This window comes from Heterodontus francisci, chromosome 34, assembly GCF_036365525.1.
Source record: "Heterodontus francisci isolate sHetFra1 chromosome 34, sHetFra1.hap1, whole genome shotgun sequence".
Taxonomy (NCBI): domain Eukaryota; kingdom Metazoa; phylum Chordata; class Chondrichthyes; order Heterodontiformes; family Heterodontidae; genus Heterodontus; species Heterodontus francisci.
The window spans coordinates 38,685,756-38,695,084 of record NC_090404.1 but is presented as its reverse complement, the minus strand read 5'-3'; the positions used below and the strand labels follow the sequence as shown (position 1 = coordinate 38,695,084).

The following is a 9,329-nucleotide window of genomic DNA, read 5'->3' as shown; positions in this document are numbered from 1 at the left end:
GGAATTATGGGATTGAAGGTGAATTAGTGCTTTGGATCAGAAATTGGCTGGCTGAAAGAAGACAGAGGGTGGTGGTTGATGGTAAATGTTCATCCTGGAGTATAGTTTCTAGTGGTGTACCGCAAGGATCTGTTTTGGGGCCACTGCTGTTTGTCATTTTTATAAATGACCTGGATGAGGGTGTAGAAGGGTGGGTTAGTAAATTTGCGGATGACACGAAGGTCGGTGGAGTTGTGGATAGTGCCGAAGGATGTTGTCGGTTACAGAGGGACATAGATAGGCTGCAGAGCTGGGCTGAGAGATGGCAAATGGAGTTTAATGCGGAAAATTGTGAGCTGATTCACTTCGGAAGGAGTAACAGGATTGCAGAATACTGGGCTAATGGGAAGATTCTTGGTAGTGTAGATGAACAGAGAGATCTTGGTGTCCAGGTACATAAATCCCTGAAAGTTGCCACCCAGGTTAATAGAGCTGTTAAGAAGGCATATGGTGTGTTAGCTTTTATTAGTAGGGGGATCGAGTTTAGGAGCCACGAGGTCATGCTGCAACTGTACAGAACTCTGGTGCGGCCGCACCTGGAGTATTGCGTGCAGTTCTGGTCACCACATTATAGGAAGGATGTGGAAGCTTTGGAAAAGGTGCAGAGGAGATTTACTAGGATGTTGCCTGGTATGGAGGGAAGGTCTTACGAGGAAAGGCTGAGGGACTTGAGGTTGTTTTCGTTAGAGAGAAGGAGGAGGAGAGGTGACTTAATAGAGACATATAAGATAATCAGAGGGTTGGACAGGGTGAATAGTGAGAGCCTTTTTCCTCGGATGGTGATGGCAACATGAGGGGACATAGCTTTAAGTTGAGGGGTGATAGATATAGGACAGATGTCAGAGGTAGTTTCTTTACACAGAGAGTAGTAGGGGCATGGAACGCCGTGCCTGCAACAGTAGTAGACTCGCCAACTTTAAGGGCATTTAAGTGGTCATTGGATAGACATATGGATGGAAATGGAATAGTGTAGGTCATATGGTTTCACAGGTCGGCGCAACATCGAGGGCTGAAGGGCCCGTACTGCGCTGTAATGTTCTATGTTCTAACCGAGGTAAGGCTCACAGGTCTATAACTACCAGGGCTGTCTTCCTGAACAAGGGGACAACATTTGCTATCCTCCAGTCTTCCGGCACTATTCCTGTCGACAATGACGACATAAAGATCAAGGTCAAAGGCTCTGCAATCTCCTCTCTGGCTTCCCAGAGAATCCTAGGATAAATCCCATCTGGCCCAGGGGTCTTATCTATTTTCACACTTTCCAAAATTGCTAACACCTCCTCCTTGTGAATCTCAACCCCATTTTGCCTAGTAGTCTGTATCTCAGTATTCTCCTCGACAACATTTTCTTTCTCTACTGTAAATACTGACGAAAATATTCATTTAACGCTTCCCCTATCTCCTCTGATTCCACACACAACTTCCCACTACTATCCTTGATTGGCCCTAATCTAACTCCAGTCATTCTTTTATTCCTGATATCCCTATAGAAAGCCTTAGGGTTTTCCCTGATCCTATCCGCCAATGACTTCTCGTGTCCTCTCCTCGCCCTTCTTAGCTCTCCCTTTAGATCCTTCCTGTCTAGTTTGTAACTCTCAAGATAGGGTAGTAGAATGGACAGAATGTTGGCAGATAGAATTTTATACTGACAAGTGTGAAGTGATGCATTTTGACAGAGGGATTAAGGAGAGGCAATGTAGATGTAAAAGCATAGTTCTAAAGAATGTGCTGGAACAGAGGGACCTGGGGGCGCAGGTGCATAGATCGTTGAAGGTGGCAAGATATATTAAGAGAATAGTTAGGAAAGCATAAGGAATCTTAGGCTTCATAAATAGAAGTACTCAGTCCAATTATGGTGAACCTCTATAAAGCTCTGGTTAGCAACAACTCTGTCCTGTTCTTGTCACCACATTTCAGGAACGATATGAGGGTCCTTGAGAGGGCGCTGAGGAGATTTAGCAGAAGGGTTCCAGGGATGGAGCATTTTAGTTACAAGGTTAGGTTGGCAGAGCTGGGCTTGTTCTCCTTAGAACAAAACAGATTGAGGGGAGATTTAATAGAAGTGTACCAGATTATGACAGGCCTGGATAAGTTAGACAAGGGAAAATTGTTCCCATTAACAAACGGCACAAGGAGTAGTGACCACAAATTGCCAGTTCTGTGAAAAAAAGGATGTTGGGGAGTATGAGGAAGCACTGTTTTTGTATCTCAAGTGATAATGACCTGGAACTCGCTGCCCACAAGGGTGGTGGAAGCAGAAATGATAAATGCCTTTAGGAGGAATTCTGAGAAAAGCAGGCTTGCGGGGCTATGGGCATCGAGCTTGACTGCGTTGCTCTGTGCAGAGATGGCATGGACCGAGTTGTCTCCTTCTCTGCTGGAAATAACGATGAAGTTTTGCAGGGCTCTCACCGCACGTGGCTCCTGTTGCTTTCATGCCACCTCATCCTTGTTTTCCATCCCTTCTTCTGGCCACTTCAGACGAACTTCTCTGCAGTGTGCAGCTGTTTCTCATTGCACCCGGTTTCTAAAATTCAGTGCTCCAGGTGAGGCTCGAACTCACAACCTCGGCATCGCTCATTAATTGCACTGCTGTATAAGTACCACGCGCTAACCAATTACGCCACTGGAGCCACATTGCTCCCCAAATAGTTTGGGGAATTACAGGCAAGTTAGCCTAACATCAGTCGTCTGGAAAATGTTCTCATCTGTGACAAAGGAAGTATTAACAAGCACTTGGAAAATCATTGTCTGGTCAAACAAAGTAAACATGTTTTTACCGAATGGAAATCTTGATTGACAAATTTATTCCAGAATTCTGAGGATGTAACTGAAAGGGCAGACAAAGGGGAACCAGGAATGTAGTATAATTGGATTTCCAAAAGGCATTCGGTAAGATACCATCGAAGATTAATATACCAGATAAAGGTTCATGGAATTGAAGTAATATATTAGCATGCAAGGAGGACTTAGAGGTTAATGGACAGAAAGCAACGAGGGATTGATGGAGCATTTTCAAGATATCAGACCGTAACTCGTCGAGTGCCTCAAGGATCAGTGCTGGGGCCACAGCTATGTCCAATACCGAGAGTGTGGTGGAAGCAGATTCGGTCCTGGGTTGAAGAGAAGATTGGTCCTTATCATCATTGATGCCAGCCTTTAGATAATTCCATTAAATCCACGTGCTATCAAGAGACGGGTGAAGGCACTGAATATACAAAACACGATGGGCCCTGATACAATTCCAACTGTCATACTGAAGACCTGTGCTCTCGAACCAGCTGTGGCCTGAGAGAAGTTGTTTCAGTACAATTGCAAAAAGCACATCTTCCTGACAATGCGAAATTTGCCCAGCTATGTCCTGTCTACAAAAATCGGGAAAAGTCCAATCCGCCCATTAATTACCCCATCAGTCTACTCTCAATCATCAGAAAAGTTGTGGAAGGTATCATCGACAGTGCTATCAATAAACACTTACTCAGTAACACATTGCTGACCGATGCTCAGTTTGGATTCCACCAGGGGCACTCAATTCCAGACTTCATTACAACCTTGGCCAAACATGGAAAATAGAGCTGTATTAGAGAGGTGACAGTGACTGACTTTGACATCAAGGTAACATTAGACCCAGTATGGTTTAAAGGAGCCCGAGCAAAACTGGAGGCAATGGGAAATAGAGGGGAAACGCTCCACGAGATGAAGTCATACCTAACACAAAGGTATCTCCTGGGGGGGGGGGGGGGGTGAGTGTTTGCTAGAGTGGTTGGGGAGGGTTAAACTAAAATGGCAGGGGGATGGGAAATTTTGCAAGGAATCAGAGGAAGGGGGATCAAGGACAAGAACCAAAGGGGAATAAGAAAAGTGATAGGCAGAGAAATCAAGGGCCAGAATCAAACAGGGCCACAGTGTAAAATAGTGGGAAGGAGACACGTAATGTTAAAAAGACAAGCCTTAAGGCTTTGTGACTTAACGTGTGGATTATTAACAATCTTCTTCTTTGGCCTCCTTGTCTCCAGAGACAATGGGTAAGTGCCTGGAGGTGGTCAGTGCTTTGTGGAGCAGCGCCTGGAGTGGCTATAAAGGCCAATTCGAGAGTGACAGACTCTTCCACATGTGCTGCAGAAAAAATTGGTTGTCAGGGCTGTTACGCAGTTGGCTCTCCCCTTGCATTTCTGTCTTTTTTCCTGCCAACTGCTCAGTCTCTTCGACTCACCACGCTTTAGCCCCGCCTTTATGGCTGCCTGCCAGCTCCGACAATCACTGGCAACTGACTCCCACGACTTGTGATCAAAGTCATAGGACTTCATGTCGCTTCTGCAGATGTCTTTAAAGTGGAGACATGGACGGCTGGTGGGTCTGGTTCCAGTGACGAGCTCGCTGCACAATGTATCCTTGGGGATCTTCCCATCTTCCATGCAGCTCACATGGCCAAGCCATCTCGAGCACCGCTGGCTCAGTAGGGTGCATACGTTGGGGATGTTGGCGGCCTCGAGGACTTCTGTGTTGGAGATACGGTCCTGCCACCTGATGCCAAGGATTCTCCGGAGGCAGCGAAGATGGAATGAATTGAAACGTCGCTCTTGGCTGACATACGTTGTCCAGGCCTCGCTGCTGTAGAGCAAGGTACTGAGGACACAGGCTTGATACACTCGGACCTTTGTGTTCCGTGTCAGTGCGCCATTTTCCCACACTCTCTTGGCCAGTCCGGATATAGCAGTGGAAGCCTTTCCCACACGTTTGTTGATTTCTGCATCGAGAGACAAGATACTGGTGATAATTGAGCCTAGGTAGGTGAACTCTTGAACCACTTCCGGAGCGTGATCACCGATATTGATGGATGAAGCATTTCTGACGTCCTGTCCCATGATATTCATTTTCTTGAGGCTGATTGTTCGGCCAAATTCGTTGTAGGCAGCTGCAAACCTGTCGATGAGACTCTGCAGACACTCTTCAGTGTGAGATGTTAACGCAGCATCGTCAGCAAAGAGGAATTCCCTGATGAGTACTTTCCGTACTTTGGTCTTCGCTCTTAGACGGGCAAGGTTAAACAACCTGCCGCCTGATCTTGTGTGGAGGAAAATTCCTTCTTCTGAAGACTTGAACGCATGTGAGAGCAACAGGGAGAAGAAGATCCCTAACAGTGTTGGTGCGAGAACACAGTCCTGTTTCACGCTGCTCAGGATAGGAAAGGGGTCTGATGAGGTGCTGCTATACTGGATTGTGCCTTTCATATTGTCATGGAATGAGGTGATGATACTTAGTAGATCTGGTGGACATCTGATCTTTTCTAGTAATCTGAAGAGACCATGTCTGCTGACGAGGTCAAAGGCTTTGGTGAGATCAATGAAAGCAACGTAGAGGGGCATCTGTTTTTCATGGCCTTTCTCCTGTAGCTGATGAAGGGAGAACAGCATGTCAATGATCAATCTCTCTGCTCGAAAGCCAAATTGTGCCTCAGGGTCGACACGCATGGCCAACTTCTGGGGTCTGTTTAAAACGACTCGAGCGAGGACTTCCCCACTATACTGAGCAGCGAGACTCCACGGTAGTTGTTGCAGTCACCGCGGTCACCTTTGTTCTTATAGTGGGTGATGATATTGGCATCGTGCATGTCCTGTGGTACTGCTCCCTCGTCCCAACACAGGCAAAGCAGTTTGTCGAGTGCTGAGAGTATAGCAGGCTTAGCAATCTTGATTATTTCAGGGGTAATGCTGTCCTTCCCAGGGGCATTTCTGCTGGCTAGACAATCATTGGCATCACTGAGTTCCGATTTTGTTTGCTGTACGTCCAGCTCATCCATGACTGGCAGAGACTGGGCTGCATTGAGGGCGGTCTGAGTGACAACATTTTCTCTGGAGTACAGTTCTAGGTAGTGCTCCACCCAGCGGTCCATTTGTTTGCGTTGGTCAGTGGTTGTTTCCCATGATTTGGATTTGAGGGGGCGATCTTCTTGATGGTTGGCCCAGAAGCTCTCTTAATGCCATCACACATATCTCTGATGCTTCCGGTGTTGGAGGCCAGCTGAATATGACTGCATAGGTGTTGTCAGTAGTCATCTGTGTAGCGTCTGGCTGTTCTTAGTGCAGCGTTTCTGGCTGCTTTCAGTGCGACAGATGTTAGCTCGCTGGGGGCTTTCTTGTATTTCAACAGTGCAATGCGCTTAGCGGCACTTAGCGGTGGAAGCGAAAACAATCAATGACTTCAAGAGGAAGTTGGATGGCCAGCTGAAAGAAATAGACTTGCAGGGCTGCAGGGATTGAGTCGGGGAGTGGGACTGACTGCGTAGCTCCATAGAGAGCTGGCATGGACACGATGGGCCTAATGGCCTCCTTCTGTGTCATAAATGACTCCATGACTCAGTTAAAGAGGAAATCATTGGAAGCAGATTCCCACTGTTAGTTTTTACCCCATTCTTGATTGCTGTGTATTCATTTTTCCAATGGATGGCACTGCTTTTCTTTACTTTCTCTTTATGGTAACCATGACAACTGATGCACAGCACGATTGGAATCTGGTAATATCTTGCTTGTAATTTTGTTAGCAGAGTATTGTAATAAAAAAACAAACAAAAATTGAAAGCATATTTCATGAAGTAAATTGAACATTATTCCTGCATTGTAGCTCAATCCCTTGCTCGCGAAACCATGGTGATATACAGTTCCCGAACAAGAACTCACAGTGCAGACTGGGGTAAGACACAAAGCAGGAAGTGTCAATTCCAAGAGAGGAATTCATAAAATTATTAGACCCAGTAATTTGTAGAAACAAATGATAAATCACAGTTGTGTGGCAAACAGGATTTGAAAAAGAAAACAGATGACTATTTTCAATAAAGGAGCTTTTGTTCTGAGGAGCTGAATCGAGGAACATCCTATTGATGTTCTGTGGCCTGACTTCTGAGCTCATCTACTGGTGAAACCCTCTAGAAACATTGTAAGTTACCTCTGGACTTGACTCTTCCATTGCACTAATTCAGACCATAAATCTCACCTCTTAACAACACCTTACATTTATGTAGCACCTTTAATTTAGCAAAACCTCCAAAGGTGCTCTGCAAGAGCTTTATCAATCAAAGTTTGGCACCAAGGCACCAGGAGATATCAAGACAGATGCTCAAAAGCTTGGTCAAAGAGGTCGGTTTTCAGGAGCATTATAAGGGAGGAGAGAAAGGTAGAGAGGTTGGGGGCTTTATGGTGGGAATTCCAGAGCTTCGAGCCTCAGCAGCTGAAAGTATGGCCACCAATTGCAGAACAATTAAAATCAGGGTGCTACATAAATGCAACTTGTTGTTTTCGTGTAATGCAGGCCACAAATCTCCCTCATATCAACACCTTGCATTTATATTGTGCCTTTAGTGGAGGTAAAAAAGTCAAAGCGCTTCACAGGAGTGTAATCAAATACAATTTTGACACTGAGCCACAAAAGGAGACATATAAAAGGTGACCAAAGGCTTACATAGGATTATAAAGGATATACGGTACAGATGCAGGCCATTCGGCCCAACCATTCCATGCCAGCACTTATGCAAAGAGCCGGGTATTAAGGAGCATTTTGAAGTTGGAGAGGAAAGTGGAGAGATGGAGTGGTTTAGGGAGGGCATTCCACAGCTTAGGACCGAGGCAGCTGAAGGCATGGCCGACAAGGGTGGGATAAATGAAGCAGAAGATGCACAAGAGGCTAGAATTGGAAGAATGCAGAGTTCTCAGGGCTGGAAGTAGTTACACTTATAAACAGGAATGGTGGTGGGGGCAAGACCATGGAGGCACTTGGACACAAGGGGGAGAATTTTATGGTCTCTCCCATGACGAGTTTGGGGGCAGTGAGAGCACAAACTCGAATGGGATCCTGTCAGGGGTGGGAAGGAATTCCTGCCACTTTCCTGCCTCCGCCAAAATTTAGTCTGGGGCGGGAAGGCCTGTGAACGGCCTTCTTGCACTGCTGCCAATTGAGGCCCTTAATTGGGCAATTAATCACCAACTAAGAGCCTCATCCTACATCATGCATGACTAATTTAATTGAATTTTTTGTTGAAGTAAAGGAGAAGTTTGATGAAGGGAGTGTGTTAAGTGTTGTTTATATGGATTTTAACAAAATATTTGATAAGGTACCACAGAAAAGGCTTGGTAACAAAATTGTGACTTATGGAATAGGAGCGTCAGTGTCCAGTTGAATAAAATATTGGCTTAAGGACTGAAAACAACGAGTCAATGAAAATGGTTGTTTTTCAGACTGGAGAATGGTAGATAGTGATGTTCCACAAGATAGCATAATTTCAAAATTTGCTGATGACAACAAACTTGGAGCTGCAGCAACCAGTGAGCATAATATGAACAGCCTACAGCAGGACATAGATAGGGTAGTAGAATGGACAGAATGTTGGCAGAAAGAATTTTATACTGACGAGTGTGAAGTGATGCATTTTGACAGAGGGATTAAGGAGAGGCAATGTAGATGTAATAGCATAGTTTTAAAGAATGTGCTGGAACAGAGGGACCTGGGGGCGCAGGTGCATAGATCTTTGAAGGTGGCAAGATATATTAAAATAGTTAGGAAAGCATAAGGAATCTTAGGCTTCATAAATAGAAGTACTCAGTACAATTTTGGTGAACCTCTATAAAGCTCTGGTTAGCCACAACTCTGTCCTGTTCTTGTCACCACATTTCAGGAATGATATGAGGGTCCTTGAGAGGGTGCTGAGGAGATTTAGCAGAAGGGCTCCAGGGATGGAGCATTTTAGTTACAAGGTTAGGTTGGCAGAGCTGGGCTTGTTCTCCTTTGAACAAAAGAGATTGAGGGGAGATTTAATAGAAGTGTACCAGATTATGACAGGCTGGGATAAGTTAGACAAGGAAAACAGCACAAGGAGTAGTGACCACAAATTGCCAGTTCTGTGGAAAAAAAGGATGTTGGGGAGTATGAGGAAGCACTGTTTTTATATCTCAAGTGATAATGACCTGGAACTCGCTGCCCACAAGGGTGGTGGAAGCAGAAATGACAAACGCCTTCAGGAGGAATTCTGAGAAAAGCAGGCTTGCGGGGCTACGGGCATCGAGCCTGACTGCGTTGCTCTGTGCAGAGCTGGCATGGACCGAGCTGTCTCTTTCTCTGCTGGAAATGACTATGAAGTTTTGCAGTGCTCTCACCGCACGTGGCTCCTGTTGCTTTCGTGCCTCATCGTTGTTTTCTATCCCTTCTTCTGGCCAGTTCAGACTAACTTCTCACCCCGTTTCTAAAATTCGGTGCTTTAGATGAGGCTCGAACTCACAACCTTGACATAGCTCATTCAATGC

At 45.6% G+C, this 9,329-nt stretch overlaps 1 non-coding gene across 1 annotated transcript; it reads right to left on the bottom strand.

The window, feature by feature from the left end:
- Positions 1-2,577: 2,577 nt before the first annotated feature.
- Positions 2,578-2,672, bottom strand: trnai-uau (transfer RNA isoleucine (anticodon UAU)). The gene is made up of 2 exons: positions 2,635-2,672; positions 2,578-2,613 (listed from the first exon to the last, which is right to left on the bottom strand). It is a non-coding gene; the product is annotated as a tRNA-Ile (tRNA).
- Positions 2,673-9,329: the final 6,657 nt, after the last annotated feature.